The sequence below is a fragment of the Cydia fagiglandana genome, chromosome 5 (genome assembly GCF_963556715.1).
Source record: "Cydia fagiglandana chromosome 5, ilCydFagi1.1, whole genome shotgun sequence".
NCBI lineage: Eukaryota > Metazoa > Arthropoda > Insecta > Lepidoptera > Tortricidae > Cydia > Cydia fagiglandana.
The window spans coordinates 20197720-20219481 of record NC_085936.1 but is presented as its reverse complement, the minus strand read 5'-3'; the positions used below and the strand labels follow the sequence as shown (position 1 = coordinate 20219481).

The 21762-nt window shown below is 39.1% G+C and overlaps 1 protein-coding gene and 1 long non-coding RNA gene across 2 annotated transcripts in view; both read left to right on the top strand.

Annotated features, from left to right (window-relative positions):
• LOC134664661 (uncharacterized) overlaps positions 1-15881 on the top strand; it is a 105411-nt gene extending 89530 nt beyond the window's left edge. Inside the window, exon 4 of the long non-coding RNA XR_010098274.1 lies at positions 15866-15881. This is a non-coding gene — a long non-coding RNA (uncharacterized LOC134664661). The remainder of the gene's footprint in view (positions 1-15865) is intronic.
• Positions 15882-18530: 2649 nt separating this feature from the next.
• Positions 18531-21762, top strand: part of LOC134664632 (aminopeptidase N) — a 199720-nt gene continuing 196488 nt past the window's right edge. Inside the window, exon 1 of the mRNA XM_063521366.1 lies at positions 18531-18534. The gene's annotated coding sequence lies outside the window, so the exon portion shown is untranslated. The remainder of the gene's footprint in view (positions 18535-21762) is intronic.

Below are 21762 nucleotides of genomic sequence, written 5' to 3'. Positions count from 1 at the left end.
ATTTTAGCTCAATCGGTTGAAGGTATCTGCTTCGAAAAAAGCTGCAAGATTCTACCCAAACCAACATAGGTACAACATAAGTACTTCCAATGTACATACATACCAACTTTTAGTTACATATTGCAAGTTAAATAAATAATGCAAAAACCAGCGATGCCATAGTTTTAATATAGATTTAACCGTGAAATTTAGTCGATTGAAACTAGAACTAATTTAGTTGTTAGTTGTACATTCTTACAACTAATTTAATCGCAACTAAATTAATCGCGATTAAATAATGACGATTGATATTTTTAATCGATTGATTAGTTAACTAAAAAATTAATCGATGAATGCCCATCTCTGATTTCTGCCACGTTGTAGCTGTCGTGACCTTTGCTCTGTTCACACGTAGAAATTCCGTTCGACTCGGGCAGAAGCAATCGTTGCGTATTAATCACGTCGGGGTCACCATGTTCAAGCTTGGAGTCTTGAGTATTAAATAAAAATCGCAGATACTTAAAAAAGCTTCTAATTCAGGTTCCACAAAGGTACTTAAGATTAAATGTATGTATATAAAAAATATATTTGCGTGTATGACGCGCACATGAGCGTGTATCTCAGAGCCTAAATGGTTGGCTAGGCATGTAAGTAGAGGCGGCGGGGCGCGGCAGTGGTCAACAGGTTTAGCGGTGTACGGTCCCCGCTTCCCCTTCGGTGGTAGGAGCCGAAACACCAACTATTGGAGCCTGCGGTAATATCGAGACCACGAGAATATCTAAAAGACGTATGTGATTTATGCATAGATTACGTAATACAATTGAAGATATGCCACTTTCAATCAAAATAAGTTTGTTCAAATTCCAATGCAGTTGCATCAGCGTGGATTTATGTCGAAGCTAATAATTTGTCTACAACTAGACTTAAACTTGGACACCTAAAAGTGAAGGAAGTCCATAGGGCCGTGAAAACAGGCGGATTGTCTAAACCTCGTAGGCCCACCACACCATACACCATTACCCTATTTTAATTTGAAGATTTGAACCTTGTATAGTAAATTGGGATGAATTAGAAAGCAATGAAACGAAAGAATTGCTACTTTATTTGGCATATAACCCACTGCGCGGTCCACAATAGATAATCCTTGGTCCCTTTGTATCAGTGATTCTTGCTTGAATTACCTATTGTTTTAAATTAGTCCAGCCGCCGAGATAAACTCTGTCCTGATTACTCTCAACTCTTTGCAATTATGAACGCAGATGTTCTCAATACATACCATTTTTGACCTGTTTCTTCCAGTGGCTTTACTGGCGTACCAGGCCCTTAGGCACTTGAGACTTGTTTACATTAAGAGGTTGCGTGTCTGTGTTGCTAAAATGTACTTAATCTGTGTTTTGTCTGTTACAACCCTTTTCTGATAAGCAATAAGCCATATGAAACTGCGGCTAACGACATTTTCTGAAGCCTGAAAATTACTAAATTCCATTAAACCAATAACTTTCACCATTAGCGACCAATAGACATACCAAACTTGCTAAAAAGGCCTCAAGCGACGTAGTTTTTCGAACAAACTGAGACCCTTTTGCCTAGAGATACCAGGGAAGTGTATCTTTCAGAAGTAATCTTATTACTGCAGTTTGCTTTTGAAAAATTGTCTTTAACGCACCGAGATAGAGTTCAATTTCTATTAAAGTTTGAGCTTGATAAGTGATTGCTAAAATTACATGTTTTAACGAACGTGATAGTACGTTCGAATCTACAGCTTATGTCAAAGAGATAAGGTATATTTTAAGTAATATTTGTTAAATTTTGGGATGGAGAAATTATTAACTTTTCACAGGTGCTTGGAACAATAAATCGTGTCATCATAAATAATGCATTATGAATATTAAAAACCTACTTTACTGATTTTATGATAATACATTGCATTGATTTATGTGATGAATTATTCAGTATATTATTATCTTGAATCTGAATAATGTTACCGAATACAATACATAAAAATAATAATTTATATTGTATTTTGATTTAGAATGTTATAAAATGGATGCTGGAATGGGCAAATGTAGTACGTACTAAAGTTACAAGTTATGGTGGTCGTAGCATTCGATTCCTAAACACATCACAGAACTTATATTAAGCTACAAATTAATGTACGTAGGTAGGTACTTATACCAAAGCAGCGTATGTAACTGTGCATAAATTAAGCATTAAAATCTTATGTGATTTTTTATGAAACTCCCTGAAATACACAGGAAATAAACCCACAGGTAACCCTTACAAGCTGTACCACCCCATGCCAATCTCAAATAGAAACCCTGACATATCTCGGAATGCCTCGTGGAACTTAATGCCTTCCGTAATTCCAAACGCGTCAAGAGCTTGTGGCGCCACCGTGCCAGCGCCACATTTTATCTCATTTCTTACTGTATTTGTGTTAGACCCGTTTAGTTACCCATTTGCATTACCTGTGTCAATTTCGATTCGCACGACCAATCAGGGGCTAGCATCCTATGCAGGTTGCCCGTGATTGGCTGTGCGCCTACAATCTATCGCTCTCCTTCCGCTCTCGACCAGCTAAGCATACAGAGATTCACGGCCCGATTTAAGCTTTAAGATACGTCAAATATTACGTCTCTTATGTAGATACGATATGAATATAATTATTATGTCTGTGTCAAAAGTGACGTTTTTGTTTGAAGGTCACTTTTGATACTGACATATATCCTATCCATATCGTATCTAAGTAGACCAAATATTTGACGTATAATAAATTTCGTGTCGGGCCGACAGTTTGTTAAAGTATGGTCTTACTAGACTATCTACTGTCTATGATCAAAATGTATCCGCGATTATACCTGCTGTGTCTTGAAGAGCCTCGCTCGGACTTGTACCTACATATATTATATTAGCGCGAGCGAGTTGCACGCGCAAATAGTAACTATGTAGCCGCCGTGCAGGTCAGGATCTCGACGACTCAAATAAAAAGCTTCGATTTGAAGTAAACTATTATAATTTCAATAGGTACTGGTTTTACAAGGGTTCCTTGACTAAACGGTTAAATGTAAAAGTGGTGTGGTGATTGTATGGAGGCTGATGAAAGAGTGATTTGCATAATTTGAATGTCCGAAAAATAGTGGTTAAGATTTGGGTGCCTCTAATTGGCCGCGATACATAATATGTGGAGCGCTCCTATTGGTGCTTTAGAAAAAGCTTCCAAATACTAGCCGAGCCCGACGGCTGCGTTTAGTTACTGTATTATACAAATAAAGGTTGCGTTCGCAACAAACTGACATAATCAGGTATCGTACTGATGGCAAGTGTTTGTTCAAATTGGCCCGTAGGCCTGACCGGTCGCCAAGGAGTTACGAAGAGTATGCAATGGGAACGGTTGAACTGAAACGCCGAGATACGCCCCGATAAGATTAGGACACTCCCTTCTGACTGAGTGGAACCGATGATTAAGTAGCCCCCATTTGGGTGTTTGTATCGATTTTTAAGGGTTCCGTATTTCAAAAGAAAAAACGGAACCTTAATAAGATCACTCCTGATGCGTCTGTTTGTTCATTTGACGCAGCCTATTTGCTCCGAAACTACTGAACCAATTAAGTTGGAATTTGGTACACGTATTATGTAAGTTTGTCTCTCAAAGACATTAGGGCCGTCTGCATTGCTGCCGCACACGAACGTCTCCTTCTCCTTAAGACAGTTTCACGTTATCGTCTATATATTCGTATTACCCTTCAATGGCCACTGAAAAAAATACCCTATATGTCACCCATAAAAGCGGCCGTATACAGTACAAATAATACGCTTATATCTTACTATACTCAGAAACTGACGAACTCAGAAGGTAACGTCCTCAGAATATTTTGACATACTCCGCCTAAACCGTAATATTTCCCCAGAAGATTACCCTGTATCTTATAGTTGGCGTGACGTAAGCGTGATAGGAACAAATGACAGCAGAGACAAGCTGAAACCTCCTTGGTCTGTGGCTAACGTTGACGATGTACATAGATTACCTAGAAGCCTAGAACGCCTAGAACACTGTTCGCATAGGTTCCATTAGCCAGTTATTGAATAATGCCCGAGTAGTTCCGATAACTGGGCTTCCGCTTAAAGTAATCTAGTTGCCAGTTTTACTGAGTGGTTTGCATTTAGCTGGTACACACTGCAAACGATATTGTTGACATGCAGTCTTAGAGGATAGGTATATAACCAACGGAGACGCCATGTCTATAATTTTCGGTACAAAATAGTCTGCCGTTTTTGGCGGGAGAGGGGCACATCAAATGTATAGGAACGTCATGTCAGATAAACGTCAGTCCATACATATGGTTGACTTGTGGTTAACCATTGGCCGCCTATTTTCGACGGAGGGGAACGCCTGTTAATGACCTCTCCGTTTGGTTATATTCTCTAAGCATGTAGTAGAACCTTGATTATCCGAGTTCCGATAGTCGTTGATAGAAAACTGTAATCAAAACTTAAATAATATAGAATGTCACGTGACCTTTTCTAGCATCTCCCACACCGATGTTTTTTTTTTTTTTTCGTTTACCATTTGTCGGTGTTCGATTGTTAACTTGGTTAGACCTCCTGACTTGTCGGTGACATACGACGCTGCTACAGTCACCACCCGAATGCGACCTTTACCTTTACCACGTTTAGTTTGCGAAAAAATTCATGCCCACAGGCATTTATAAAAAAACTTACATTTTTGAAACAGCCCTTACTTGCCGCCTTCTTCTAAACTCAGACGTTAAGAGCACATAAGATCGGTCAACCCGAGGTGATTTCACCGAAATGAGATTTTTTTATCGACTTGCGGAATAAGTTGGCAACAGTTGGCAGCAAGTTTCGTAATTTCGCAACTGGGACGCTACTTAGCGACAGATGATGGACAATATCTGTAACTTTTGTAACAATGTTTGTTTTTGTACACGTAATGAGCTTAAATTTTTTTATATAAAATTTCGACTTACTCTAAATTATTTGTATTACAATTACTAGTGAGGAAAACCAGACTATTTACTATAATCCTGGGGCCTATTTCTTGAACGGTTTTAGTCTAATATTATTAGTTATTATATAGTGTGTTGCCATGGTGACCCATACGACTTGACAGTTAGGGGACTAACTACTCCATACCAGGCGTGTAATCCAGTAACTTTGTCGAATTTTGTAACCTGGCTATTTTGCGTCAAATCCGGTAGTTCTGATTTTTTGCAGGCTTGTTTATGATATTGGCCCAATAAATAATCCAAGTTTGTGACCTCGAGCGCCGAACGCAACTTTGTCAAAAATCGAATAAACCGCATTTTTTTTTAGATTTTGGCGATTATAACCCTAAAGTACTAGTTTTTGATAGTATCTTCCTAGGGCGTTTTTAAAGTAGACTAAATTTGCTACAATAAGACACTAGAATTGTCTCTGTACATCTAATATTTTCCGAGATAAAGCCTTTCAAAATTTTATAATTTTATATCAGTTCTTAGCTATAATATAAGGGTTAGGTAGGTAATTTATATGGAATTCATCACCGCCACGTTCTACAAAATATTTAATTTCAATAAAAAAAATTTTTTTCAAAATAGGCACTCATACATTTTTATATGGAATATAAATATTTTGTCAAAACTGGTCGAAATAGCACTAAAAAGACATTCTTCTCTCAGAGTAGCTAAACACGGCACTTCTAACGGGAAAACGTGGATTACGAACCTGCGAGACGAAGATGTGAAAAAATATAATAGCAGAGACAAAGTTACAGAAATCTGCACAAAATTTTATAAATCATTATATTCAGACCCTTCTTCTCCCTTATCCACCAGCAATAATTATACTTGTCCCGATCATGAAATAATTTCCCCCATAACAGGACATGAAGTTAATGCAGCTCTCAACAGCTTAAAGTACCAAAAAAGCCCAGGAGACGATGGCGTAACCGCAGAAGCGCTCAAAACCGGCAAAACAGTATTACTCCCTCATATTACAAATTTCTTTAATTCCATTCTTTACTCTGGAAATTTACCTCAAGACTTCTGTCACTCCAATATAATTCTACTGCATAAAAAAGGCGACAAATCAGAAATAGGTAACTATAGACCGATTAGCTTAATTTCTCACCTATACAAATTGTTTATAAAATTAATTGAAAATCGAATAGCCCCACTGCTGGATAAAGAACAACTTCTGAGCAAGCCGGATTCCGGCCTGGCTTCTCTACTACTGACCACCTTCACACCATCAACCAAATTATAGAAAAGGCCAACGAGTTCAAAACACCAATATATCTAGCATTCATGGATTACAGCAAAGCGTTTGACAGTGTCAGGCACTCTGCTGTAATTTCTGCAATGCGAAATCAAAATATCGACAAAACTTACATTGAACTCGTTGGCACCATATATCATCACAGTACCGCATGCATTAAACTTCACGCTCCCTGCCCCAGATTCTTTATTGAAAAAGGGGTAAAACAAGGAGACCCGCTATCTCCTAAACTCTTCACTTGTGCTCTAGAGGAAATATTTCGAAAGCTAGCGGCCTCCTGGAAAACAATGGGAATCGACGTCGGCTGCAAAAGGTTAACCAACCTGCGCTTTGCCTACGACATTGTCCTATTTTCCCACACCGCATCAGAACTCCAACAAATGCTCCAACAACTTTGCGTGGCAAGCCTTGAGGTCGGACTCACCATGAATAGAGCCAAGACACAGTTGATGACTAACCGCGTGAAACGTAGTGTAGTGGTAGATGGGCAGGATATGCAGTATGTCGACGAGTACATCTACTTGGGCCAGTTAGTATCCTTCGACAACAGGCAGTTCAAAGAAATCGATCGCCGTATCGCAAACGCCTGAAAGAGCTTCTGGTCCTTGAAGACGCTAATGAAGGGCAATCTTCCACTCTCTTTAAAGCGCAAACTAATCGACATGTGTATCCTGCCTATCCTCACCTACGGTGCCCAAACATGGTCTCAAACTGAAGCTGAAAAGTCTAGACTCAAGGTTTGCCAAAGAGCAATGGAACGCAGCATACTGGGTGTTCGTAGAACCGACCGTGTTAGAAACACCGAACTGCGTTCCAAAACCGGCATTGTGGATGTGGGCAGGAAGGCCGCCAAGCTAAAGTGGGACTGGGCAGGGCACATCTGCCGAATGCACCCGGAGCGCTGGACCAAATTAGCTACAGACTGGGTCCCACAGGACGGATCTCGGGGCAGAGGAAGACCAAAACGGAGATGGCGGGACGACCTTGACACGTTTTGTAAAGAGTGGCGGGAGTATCCATCGGATAGGACCAAATGGCGGGAAAGAGGGGAGGCCTTTGCCCAGCAGTGGGACACTCTTACAGGCTAATAATAAAAAAAATATTTTGTAGAACGTGGCGGTGATGAATTCCATATAAATTACCTACCTAACCCTTATATTATAGCTAAGAACTGATGTAAAATTATAAAATTTTGAAAGGCCTTATCTCGGAAAATATTAGATGTACAGAGACAATTCTAGTGTTTTATTGTAGCAAATTTAGTCTACTTTAAAAACGCCCTAAGAAGTTACTATTAAAAATTAATACTTTGGGGTTATAATCGCCCAAATCTAAAAAAATGCGGTTTATTCGATTTTTGACAAAGTTGCGTTCGGAGCTCGAGGTCACAAACTTGGATTATTCATTGGGCCAACATCATAAACAAGCCTGCAAAAAATCAGAACTACCGGATTTGACGCAAACGCAAAATGTATAATTTTACTGTATTAGTGGCTCACTCCGCGATTTCGTCGCTTTGCTACAGGTAGCTAAAAGTACATCCGTTCGGCCCCAATTTTGGGGTTTGCCATAAGCCGCGCGTGGCGGATTATGCGATGTTTATGCCATTATTGTTTCCACCTAGTCGCGAGTCTACACAATATGAATTCCACGCAGCTGAAGTTTACCACGAGCGTTATTCTTCACAGTCATTATTTCAGCACAATCTTGACTCTACCTAGTAGCGATTCTACACAATATTTATTCCACACATCTGCAGTTTATCACATGCGTTATTCTTCACAGTCATTATTTCAACACAATCTTGACTCTACCTAGTAGCGATTCTACACAATATTTATTCCACACATCTGAAGTTTATCACATGCGTTATTCTTCACACAAATATATTACTATACAATCATCGCAACTCTTATTAATGTGGTTCTACACAACTCCATTTATTTTTTGCATTTGCTGGGTGAGAAGTATTAGATGGAGGAAATACGGACAATATTACCTATCCACGGATATCAGTAAAAAGCAGATCAGCTCTACTAAGTTGAACGTTTTTATACTTTCGATCTATTCTCACTAACGTACTTATAAGTAAGTAAGAAAGAGATAGACACTATGCTGTCGCACAGGTCTTCACCTGTAATCGTCACAGTTATTCACGAAAACGTAGCGAATTTTTTTTAAGTAAGGTTACCCTGGGGGATCGTGGCGAAAGTTATACACGGTGTATCAGGAGGAAACCGAATAATTTTAACAGCACATTCCTGAGGTTATTAGAAGCAAAACCTGTTATATACATTTTTGTAAAAAATAAAAACAAAACTGTCATTTTTGCATAAGAGTTGCGACGATTGTATAGTAATATATTTGTGTGAAGAATAACGCATGTGACGCTGCAGATGTGTAGAATAAATATTGTGTAGAATCGCTACTAGGTAGAGTCAAGATTGTGCTGAAATAATGACTGTGAAGAATAACGCTCGTGATAAACTTCAGCTGCATGGAATTCATATTGTGTAGAATCGCGACTAGGTGGAAACAATAATGGCATAAACATCACATAATCCCGCGTGGCGCTGTCACCACCTAGCGGCCATATCTGTGCTGATCGTAACAGACGCGTTTTGTTAGAGAGTGAGTCTTCTGTACCTAGTAGGTACTATTATTTATTCTGTGTCCATACAAATGTAGTCCCTATTTTCCTTCCTGGATATTGACTTTATGGAAAATATTATACGCAATTTACTAAAAGGTATATTTTTGACAGTTCTGGCAGCACTGGCTCATTTTTTCCGGCCCTTCGTATACCCTTTTCCGATTTTTTCATTATATAAAATTTAGGAGCAAAAAACGAATAACAAACATAATAATTTAAAAAATATTATTAAAAGTTTTTTTTATTCAAGGGACGCATTTATGCGTTAGAGGGAGCAAGTGATATTGCCATCTCATTTTACCGCATGGCTGCGTCCCTTGGAGTGGCCGGCGGTGGCCCATCGTGTAGAGGAGCCATAACAGTGTGGGCGATGGTACCAGAAGGAACACACGTAATGGTAACGAACGTGGTTGGAACATGATTATACGTGCGGTAACCGTACTCGTGCCATAATTATTACACCCACGGCTGCCAAAGTTTTAATTGTACAACTTAAAATTAATAGCACAGTTAGCGAAGATATGAGTGCCGGGAAATCTAATAAGCAACTTCTGTGTTCATTGTTCAATTTATAGTCACCATATCTTAGAAGATACCAATATATTTTAACACACGACGTATATTGGCAGAAAACTGTGCCATTTCTAAATGTCTAGGTAGGTATACGTAGTTAACGTATATCAATATTTTTAAACGACTTCATAGTTCCAAAAGGAGGACCTTCTTTTATTAGTTTTATATTTTTTTAAGTTTGTTAGCTCAGAACTCCATAATTTTTCAACAGCTTTGGATTAAATTATCCCATTTTTTTACCTTTAAACGAGCAATTCTTGTATATATATTTATATACGAGTATTTCGAAGATCTCGGAAACGGCTTTAACGATTTTGATGAAATTCTCAAAAAATCGATCTAGCTAGCAGTGGCGGCGCGTCAAACATATCCATAGGAAAGCCGGGACTAATTTGGCTTACATATTTCCTTTACAACCCTGCTCAAACGTCCAAAAACAGGCAAGTCGGTGGGAATCGGCTTTTATGGACGCGCCGCCACTGCTAGCTAGTAGCTGACCTCTGGAAAAACGCGCATTTTTGAGTCTTTATAATAATTATGTTTTGGAAAACATAATTATTATAAATTCCAAAGCCAAAGCCAAATTCGATCTCCCAGACATTTTTCATTTAAAAGTAATATATTTTATGAATTTCGTCCGTTGAATAGATCTTCTACTCGTAGACACATCGACACGTATTCTAAGTCAATTTGTCTTTTTCTTGAAGTGTGTTCAGCAACTTTTGAAGCAAAATTTTTGTGAATGTCGTTATGTGATGATGGATTCTATGAAGAATTGAGAGAACTTGTGTGGATTAAGACGTTTCGAAAACTCATTCCACTATCATTAATCTCTTCAACAGTCTTCGCTATCACAAAGCCTTAACACGGGATAAAAACTCGGATTACATGCTGAGCCTTATAATCTTGTCGACCTAATTGCATATAAAGCGTCTCGGGGGCTAAATGGGTGTTGATGAATAATCAATAGCTTGTTCGCATGCAAGCATTGATGGGTGAAGTGTATGGACACTCACTCAATTATAGTCGCTACGGAGCCACGCCGTTACGTCGTCGCCCAAATCTAATGTTTAGTTAATTTAATTTTTTATGTGTATTGTTTTTCTTTGTCTTTTCTTTTACTTTGTAGTTTCACAGTGCCTTGGTTTTATACTGTAATGCTGTGTTACTTATTTGATCAATAAAATAAAATAAATAAATAAATAAATAAATAAATAGTTGTACCACAGAATAAATAATAGTACTACCGTACAGAAAGGAAGCTTCCTACAAAACCGAAGTTTGACAGCGGTTCAGGGTCGAATCATGCTATCCCTTTCTAATACATGGCACTATCCCTTTCGGCCAATTAGGGTTGTCAAAATTCAAGTGATTATCTTATCTGTGGTCGTGCACGCAAAAGGAAGTCAAGTGGTGCCAACCCTAATAATTGCTCGGAGCAATGCTGAGCCGAGCGGAGCCGAGTTTGGCCGAAGTCAGGAGCTTCGCACCCCTGGTTGTACTACTAGTAATAGTGAACTATATTTAAGCTGCTCGAAACAGCTAGGCGGCGGGGGGCATGGTGCACTGAGGCCAAGCTGGTTAGGGAGATTCGGCGCCGGTTGAGAGAGACGGCTGCGACCACCGGGCTGGCTATTGGTCCAACAAATATGTTTAGCTAATAGTCAGCATGGCAACGCAGCTGGCATAATATAGCGTTCGGGCAAAGTAGGGAACAGGCAGGGGCTTAATTATTAAAAGGTACTTTGAAGTCGCTAATGTGTGGATTTTTTTTGTATTTTTTCGCATTATATGATATAATGCGAAAAAAACCGGGCAAGTGCGAGTCGGACTCGCGCACGAAGGGTTCCGTACCATAATGCAAAAAAAAAAAACAAAAAAAAGCAAAAAGAAAACGGTCACCCATCCAAGTACTGACCCCTCCCGACGTTGCTTAACTTTGGTCAAAAATCACGTTTGTTGTATGGGAGCCCCATTTAAATCTTTATTTTATTCTGTTTTTAGTATTTGTTGTTATAGCGGCAACAGAAATACATCATCTGTGAAAATTTCAACTGTCTAGCTATCACGGTTCGTGAGATACAGCCTGGTGACAGACGGACGGACGGACGGACGGACGGACAGCGAAGTCTTAGTAATAGGGTCCCGTTTTACCCTTTGGGTACGGAACCCTAAAAATACAAAAAAAATCCACATTATATCATAAAAGATGACCCACGCTAGACCGGGCTGGGCCCGGGCCGAAGCGTCCGACGTCATTTCATGGCTGATCGGTGATCAGTGAACTCTTGGTGCTTTCCATAGAAAATGAAGCGCCTGAAGCTCCGGTTAGGTCCCGGCCTGAGATGCCAATCGCTTACGCTCCGTAGCGATCGAAACGCAACTGTCACTGTCACACTAATATGGAAGAGTGATAGAGAGACATAATGCTTTTCGTTGTCGAAGCGATAGCGATTGTAACCTTGGCTAGGCCGGCTGGTCTACCGTGAGTCATCCTTAAATCACTATGCGATTTAAGGTGACGTTTGTAGAAGCCATAAAGTGACCGAATTCTGGACGACTGTTCGAAGCTTGTACATATTACTAAGGTCGTTGCGTAGGTGTTCCTAATAATTACTTGTACGAGACGCGGAGGTGATGAGTTTTGCTCAATCTTTGGTAACGATGTTACAACGTCAGTCGTTTATCTCTGCTTACGAACAACCCAAGTAGTATATAGGTATGTTTCTAACATATACATATATTTAGCCTCGTAAGTCCCCGCGTACTTGTACTTGTACAAATTAAATTTGAGTTATGAACTCTTATAGAAATAAAAGAAAGTTCCAAATTAAAAAGCGCAAAAATTGGTTTGGGTCTTACGAGGATAAAGCAAATGTCGACTGAATCACTAAGACAATCGTCAAGGTCGTATCAAAACAAGTTTTTTTTTATAAATTTTTAAATTAGAATTAACTTCCTGCATTAAAATCCAACAGGTTCCGAGTTGTTTTTTATTCTGCACTAAAAACGTCTACGTTTTTTTACCTTGTTCGTTTATAAATATCACAAAAAGCTATTCTCATTCCAACAAAGAATTTATAGAACAACAAAAATTCTCCGCGAAGAAAAAGCCAGGCCGTTACTCTTTCAGAAACACGTTTAAACAATCAAGAAAAACGAACGTAATATTTATACGGGCTCCAGAGATGACATTCACATCGCTTCACTTCATGAGTTTAGATGAACCGGTATATATAAGCAATACTAAATGTTTTTAGAATGGACCAGTTAGGTATATCAATAAAAAGATCGATTTGAATTTTAAATTAATTGCTATGGTATAGAGAGTGTTACTGACCAAGACCATGGAGCTTTAAATTCTACTCGCTAAACTGAGCTACTTTTATTATGGCACCAACCCCGAAATCCCAAAAAACATTTTACTTTTTCATACATTTTGGCTGATCAGATGTCAACGTTTTCTATGGAAAAGCCATAAATTTTTCCCCAATTTTATGGTTGGTCCCATAGTAAAAGTAGCTCAGTTTAGCGAGTAAAATCAGCCCTGGAATTAAAGACCGATGGTCAGACACATACTGTATATGTTCGTTTATAACTTTATAGACCAAGCCATGCACCAAACCAAACTGGGGGCTTTGGTTTGGTGCATGGCTTGGCTCCCCAAACCACCAGCGAACCCCAGGCTAAACGTGGCGAAAAGCCGGAATAACGCGAGGATGCTGACAATACTTATTGTTATTTTTTAGAAAATCTGTCAATTAGAAAATGTTTAAGATCTATACCCACACACTTTCCCCATTTCAACCTAAAACGTTGTTTATATGCTAAGAACTCTCAGCTTACAACAAGTGCAAAAAACTTCGACTTCTGCGTTTCAATAGTCTTCCTAAAAACTCGACTCACTCTCACTCATGCAAGTATTGAGAATATACTCGTTTTGCACGCCCAACATAAAGCGCGAGTGTGAAAAATCCAAGCACGTTTTTATGGGGTCCGTCTTCACAAAACATTTACGTTTAACAAGAATATCCAGAATAATATGAGCTTCAACTTTGTAACAGCAATACGTAATCACAGATCAGACTAAACTGGCCAACTAAGATAGTATTCTGTGAATACCAGAAGCATTTTACAACTAACTGATGTAGTAAACGTTACTGCTGCTTGGGTGCGATTTGAGAGTTTTATGACATGGCTGAGTGGCGTGTTTTGGTGATACAACGGAGATTTACTTGAAGTGAATTAGGGGTGGACTGAAGAATAGGGGATAATAATTATTTTTTAAATTTTGATATCCTAGCAACCACACGTTTCATCTTATAAGAAAAAGTTTGAAGTATCTATGAATCAATGAATGAATTGAGTTCCAAGGTTTTTAATTAATTAAAGAAAATTTAAATTTTCACAGATTGATTTCTGTTGCCGCTATAACAACAAATACTACAAACAGAATATACTAATTATTTAAGTGGGGCTCCTATACAACAAAGGCGATTCTTTTTGCCATTTTTTGCGTAATGGTACGGAACCCTTGCTAGTCCGACTCGCACTTGGCCGGTGTTTATTATTAATATTTTAGTAGCACTGCTCTTCCGCTTTTCTTCGGAATCGGCAATGTCTTGATGCCGACATTGCCGACTGTAGTTATGCCAAAAAAGGCATTTTGAGTTCTTAAGAATCAAACTAATGAAGTTGGGCAAATCTAAATCGAATTGTTTTTCATAGAATGTGACCACATTTGCATAAAAACATTTCCAGTCTGCGGTCTCATTTCACGAAGTTTACGTCTGTTGTTTTAGTTCTTAACTTCTTACGCCAGTTAAATGTGTGTTTAGCGGGCTTCGCAAATAAACTTTCTCCTGTCCTGCGCTTATTTATTCTGTTGGGATTACTTTTGTAAACCTATACCTAAACTGCAAAACGTAATTCAAGACCAAAAAAAGTAAGAAATGTTGCCACTTTTTTACTATCGTGTCTTATACAAATAAGTAAATAAAAGTACTTTTTAAATAGTAGGAGTATAATTACTAATGAATAAATTATCTTAGCGTGATTATTTATCAAAAGGAATTTATAATTTTGCAAACAAATTATTGCAGTGGCAACATTGCCTTACTTTTTTTGGTCTTGAATTACGTTTCGCAGTATAGTACCACTGAAAACGTGGTAACTGCCGTTATTTTGACTACTAAAAGATGTTTCTTTACTCGTGGTAGGTGGTAGGCACCTCTTTTTTATAGCAACCATTAAATTTAGGCAACCATTAAAAGTCTACTTCATATTGTTTTCAAAAGACTGTAAACAAAACAAATGCATTCAACCAATTCCCAAGACCGAAGTGTTGTACAGAACACTAAAAACACGTAACCTGTTTGGGTTTCAATGTAAGACAACTGAAGAAAACGTTTTGATATTCCTACCATCTTACCGAAATTCTATCCATCGCCATATTTGGTAGAAAATGGCTTATGTCAGGGATAACAAGTGATTCCTATGCGAAGGTAAACCGGAGTGGAGGACAATATTACGGCATATCAAAATGGAGAATTGTTTCAGGATTTGAATAAAGAGTCTATATTTCACAAGGACAGTAATAACGTTTTAGAAAAGTAACATAATATATGTATATATAATACACATAGGTCTGGCACTAGTTTTCATTACTAGCGAGTGAAATACAAAGCAATTAAAGCTAGTAGAAGTTTTGATATCTTCTTTGTATGCGAACTTTTTTTGCAACAAAATCTAGTTCTATGTCACGTAAATGGTCATGCCAAGTTTCATTTATTTTAAGCATGCCATTTTAAAATGAGCGCGTAACTTCGATTATATGGAAGCGACTTTTTGGTGGCAAGTTAGTGCAACTCTTAAGAGGTCCACTGATTAACAGGCCGCCGGACGGTATCGACCTGTCAGTTAGAAACTTAGAACAAAATTTTGACAGTTCCGAACAACTGACAGGCCGATACCGTCCGGCGGACTGTTAATCAGTGGGCCCCTTTAAGGATAATAATAGTTTTTATACAGATGGATAACCAATAAGTTAATTTTGACGTGGCATTCCGCAATCCTGTAGCTTGGCGCAGAGGGATCTTTTTGATCGCAACTAAAATCAAACAGTGACTGGCTCAGCGAAATGCAATATTCGTGATAAAAGTGAAACGGTGCAGCTTGTTTTTTATTCAACTACTATCAGGGGCGGATATGTACGCGGGGTCATGGCAGTGTTTATCCTAGATACCGATTTATATTTACCAATTTGTTACCAACTTCAAGTGGTTTTGATGCGACCTTGACGATCGTGTTGGTGATTGGCGAGTCTCACGCACGACTTTCACTTCATTTCGCATGTATCAATCAGCGTCAGCTAACTTCAAGGTCATATCAAAACCAGTGCAAAACGTAAGCTGTTAAATCTGAATAGGGCTCCTGCCGGGCTAGCACAGGAGTGGCGCGACAGTATCTCACCCGTTATATACTACCTTTGCCCATCCCTCTTTGATTAATACGGTTAAAAAAAGGCCTATAGTCTATTTTGCGAGCGAGATCCTGTCGCGCCAGCGCCAGCGTCACTCGTGCTAACCTGGGCACATATTATATAACATGGGTGTTTTTTATGCGCGAATAGTTTCAATATTTTTTAGATTTAGACGTGTGGAGGTTAATATAAACGTCACATTATCTTAGGAGTTTGATAAGCTTATGTTGACATTTTGTACACTCAGGCACAGAAGAAATAATAGTACTACCGTACAGAAAGGACGCTTTCTACAAACCCGAACTTTGACAGCGATTCAGGGTCGAATCATGCTATCCCTTTCTAATATATGGTACTATCTCTTTCGGCCATTTAGGGTTGTCAAAATTCAAGTGATTATATCTGTGGTCAGGAAGTCAAGTGGTGCCAACCCTAATAATTGCTCGGAGCAATGCTGAGTCGAACGGAGCCGAGTTCGACCGAAGTCAGGAGTGTCTCCCCACTGACCCAGGCTTTGCAGTTATCACTTATCACTATCGGAGTTAAGGTGATGTTCAGATGTCAATTGCGCGGTATCCTTGTTGCCGCCGTTGTATCTTTCAACTTCCTGGATAAAAAATGTTTCATATTATACTATAAAAAATAAAATAAATAAAAATAAAAATAAAAATCATTTATTTCAGAAAACAAGTTCCATAATATGGTTAGTAACTCTTAACTTAACAACTATGTTAGTTTATTTGTAAAAAGACAGGAGAGAAAGAGCACATAAAAATAGAACTAAAATTAAATTATAAAATAACAAGTACCTAACAACACAAAAATACACGCGACCACCCCCCTCTGTCGCCTCATGCATCCCATGGCCTCCTCATAACATGCAGATCCATGAAGCGGCCGAGGACGGGCGAATCCAACCTGTCCGCGATCATCTGCAGGATGCTGTTGCCGCTCCCTCGCACACGTCGTATGACGGACGCCGACTTTTTGCGTATTATCGCATAAAAATCGTCGACGGCCGCGTCGGCAAACATGCCCGACGCGCTGCAATAGCGAGGGAGCCGCAACAGGGCCCTGAATGCGTTATTGTATTGCACTCTTAGTGCATTGTACGCCCGCTTCGTAAAGCTGACCCATAGACCACTCGTGTAAAAACTTTGGCAGTACGCTCTAAAAAGAGATAGTTTTACAGGCACACTACAGCGAGTGAATCTATGAGCCAGCATATTGCCGCGAACGGACAATGACCTTCGCTCACGTTCTATATCCTTATCATCTTTAAGGTCTTCGGATAGCACATGGCCCAGATATTTAAATTCTGTCACTCGTTTTAACGGTACACTGTTTAAAAGAAGCGGTGGAATGTATTGTGGCAACCTGTTTCTACCTTTGAAAATCATGAACTCGCTTTTTTTCACGTTATACCTTAAGCCATGAGTATCCGCATACCTTTCACATATATTTATCAGCTTTTGCAGTCCATAGAAAGACGGACTGAGCAGCACCATATCGTCCGCATAACTTATATTATTTACGCTGATATTATCCAGGCGGCACCCGATATGCATGCTACTCAGCTCGCCAATCAGCTGATCAACATATAGGTTAAATAACCTTGGCGATGTTAACCCTCCCTGTCTTACCCCACAGCTGAGTGAATACTCGTCAGAATACACATTTGCCCACCTCACTTTGTTCTTTTGATTACCATACCAACATGAAAAAAGACTGACAACCTCAGGTGCCACGCCTGTCTCCCTTAACTTGTTCCAAAGTAGATCATAAGACACGAGATCAAAAGCTTTGGACAAGTCAAGGAAACATGCGTATATAGGCGATTTTCTATTGATATAGTAATCAACCGTGTGCTTCAGTGTTAGGATTGCGCACTATAAAATTTACCTTAAAAAAAGAAAAGGATTCAGTAGAAATGTCAAGGGCAACTTAAGATAAAATGAACCATTTAAGCTGAAACCTAGAAGCTAGGTAAGCTTAAGTGGATGTAAGATCGTAATGCATCGAGATAACGGCACTTATCGCGGAGCATAAAGAGCTCCACACCAGATTCCATCGCAGATTATTCTCAGCTCTTACCCAGTTTTTGCCTCACTGCTGTATTCGAACTTCAAGATATTCACAAGAGACGACAACACGTACGTAAAACACGTACTAGATCCATTCTAGATACGTTAGACATGCCATTTTAAAATGAGCGATGTTGTATTAGATATCAACTAGTTCTCTTTTGCAGCGCAATTCGGGCAACCAATATCACTTTTACGTTAGATAGAGTAAGATATCTATTATATGTGAATTAGATCTCTGAGTCACATCCTGTGGAAATCGTTCAAGAGTATCTCCAGAATCGCGCAAATGTCAAATTTGACAGCTTAGATCTTAAACATATCGTTATCGTATCTTGGTGATGTCTAAAATATGTGTAATAGATGTCTATTTCATAATCCGAATCGGGCCGTCACAGAGTCTTCGTAATAGGGTCCAATTTAAAATCAAAAGCGCCTGGTTAACGTAACTGGTGACCGAAGAGCTGGCGGCTACCTCGCACAACGTATCAGAATTGCGATACAGCGAGGAAATGCCGCCAGCATCCTTGGTACAATACCTCAGGGGCCTATTTAAGATTTAAGCTAGTTATTAATTTCGTTTAGTAGTACCACTGTATATATTTTGCTTGTATTTTATGTAAATAAATGATTTAACTATTATATTTCAATTTGAAATTATTTTTTAGAAGCCGCGCTCGCCTGCTTTCTTTTAGCGTTGAGAACATGCCAGATCGCAGTCATAAGCCGGATAAGAGCTGCTATTAATACAGCGTATATGTATGTACATGTACACGTCAGTATTACAGTTTTGTAAGGGGTGTTAAAGATGCTAGACACTGGATTGTAAAGATTGTCTCTATACTTTTTTTTTTTAGCATTAGAAATAAGGTAAACAATCTTGATGTGTCTTTTTATTGAAAAGCACGTTTAAATAATTTTTAAGAAAAAAAAAACCGACTTCTATGGGGGCCGGTGAAAGATTATTGTAGATGGTATACCTACTATGTAGAAAAGGAGGTAAAACCACCCACTTTTCTACTAGCATTTCGCTTCTGTAAGGGTCGTAGTTCTAGCCTAACCTAACCCACTTCTCTGATAGCAGTTCGGTTCTGTGAGGATCGCAGTTCAAACCTAACCTAACCCACTTAACGGCGCATGCGTTGCGGTGTACGGGGGTTTAAGCGGGAGGGGCTAGTAAGATTGGCATCATCATACTTATATACTTACACATTTTATGGTAGGTAATCATAGTGGTTTATTTAGTTAAGGTATCATAGTGGTTTTCCGGGTCAAGGTCCGGGTCCGAGTCCGGGTCCGAGTCCGGGTCTGAGTCCGGGTCCGAGTCCGGGTCCGAGCCCGGGTCCGAGTCCAGGTCCGGGTCCGGGTCCGAACCGGATCCGGGTATGAGTCCGGTTCTGGGTCCGAGTCCGGGACCCAGTCCAAGTCAAAATCGAAATTCGTAATCACCAAATGTGTACTATGCGTTGTTGAAGAGTTCTATTCTGGTCATCATCAGCAGTTCCATTTCATCAAATGTGACAGTTTTTAAAGTAAATGCTTGATTTTATGATGAAAATACAAAAAAATCTATGCGTATGCCTTTAATATTTGAGGAGTTCCCTCGATTCCTTATGGTTCCCATCATGAGAACTCGAGCTTGACAAAAATGTGGCTTAAAAACTTAACTTGCTTAACAAACATAACGAAGAGGAAAAATCGCCAAACGTGAACTATGCGTCGTTGAAGAGTTCTGTTCTGATCATCATCAGCAGTTCCACTTCATCAAATGCGACAGTTTTTAATGAAAATGCTTAATTTCCTGATGTAAACACAAAAATCTCTATACGCATGCCTTCAATATTTGAGGAGTTCCCTCGATTTCTTATGGATCCCATCATCAGAACTCGAGCTTGACAAAAATGTGCATTAAAAACTTAACTTGCTTAACAAACATAACGAAGAGGAAAAATCTCGAAACGTGAACTATGCGTCGTTGAAGAGTTCTGTTCTGATCATCATCAGCAGTTCCACTTCATCAAATGCGACAGTTTTTAATGAAAATGCTTAATTTTCTGATGTAAATACAAAAATCTCTATACGCATGCCTTTAAGATTTGAGGAGTTCTCTCGATTCCTCATGGATCCCATCATCAGAACTCGAGCTTGACAAAAATGTAGCTTATAAACTGAACTTGCTTAACAAACATAACGAAGAGGACAAATCGCCAACCGTGAACTATGCGTCGTTGAGGAGTTCCGTTCTGGTCATCATCAGCAGTTCCACTTCATCAAATGTCACTTTTTTGGATGTATATGCTTGATTTGATGATAAAAACCCAAAAATCACTATATGTATGCCTTTAAGATTTGAGGAGTTCCCTCGATTCCTCATGGAACCCATCATCAGAACTGGGTTTTGATAGAAACGGGACCAATCTGTATGCATATACATTCAATCAAAAAAAGAATTTTCAAAATCGGTCCAGTAATGACGGAGATATGGAGTAACAAACATAAAAAAAAAAAAAATAATAAAAAAAAATAAAAAAAAAAACATACAACCGAATTGATAACCTCCTCCTTTGGGATTTGGAAGTCGGTTAAAAATAAGTCGGCAAATATGTAACAATTATGAATCTAATACGATAATTTATATTCTTCTGCTTTCATAAGTAATAGTTACTGATTTTTAAAAAGCGTATTTCAATTAAAAGACATGTCAAGATCGTTTACCTTCTTGCAAGTTCTTTCTAATGCTAAAAAAAACGAACATAATGTTTGAAACGTGGTGAAAATGGTTTAATTTATTGGTGAAAATTGTTTTTAGGGTTCCATCCAAAGGGTAAAAACGGGACCCTATTACTAAGACTCCGCTGTCTTTGTCTGTCCGTCTGTCTGACATCAGGCTGTAACTCATGAACCGTGAAAGAATAAATATTTAAGTATGGCTCCCATACAGCAAACGTAATTTTTGCCGTTTTTTACGTAATGGCGTGCCAAGGGTTCCGTGGAACCCTTCGGATTAGCGCTGAATGGGTTAAACTTACATTCTGCATACTTTCCCAACTAAACTTTACTTTTAATGAGTACTCAACTCGCAAAGTTAGATTAGAACCATTTTAATCTTAACGGAATCTTTCAAAGGACGCGATCAAAAGAATATTTTTGAGGAACCTTTGGAACTTGCAACTATCTAACGGGGTTTAATCAAAACTCGGGGCTACGTGTGCGCAGAGATTGGTTCAGTCAACTGTAAAAATATGGGTGTACAAATCATCTCAAAAATATGTCCCATATAATAACTCTTATGTCGCAGTGAACTAAGAAGTATGGGACATAATTATTTTTGAGTAAGTTGTCTAGAAAGCCGTGGCCTCGGGCGCCCTGTACACTCTTGGCAGGGGTCCGTCACAAATGAACTACGAGCAGTCGGGTTGAGCTGGAGTGAGGCCAGAAGGGTCGCTGAAGATAGGAAGGAGTGGCGCGAGCTTGTGAAGGCCCTTTGCACCTCTGGGGTGCCGTAGGATAACAACAAGTTGTCTACACCCATATTTTTACAGTTGACTGTACATAATAGACTGTCAATCTCTACTTCGGGGGCAGCGGCAGAATGAGTGAACGGTACAGGCAACTGTAACAATATGCATACAACTTACTCAAAAATATGTCCCATAGTTCTTAAAGCCGACCACTGACTAACAGGCCGCCGCGCCGAACGATATCGGCCTGTC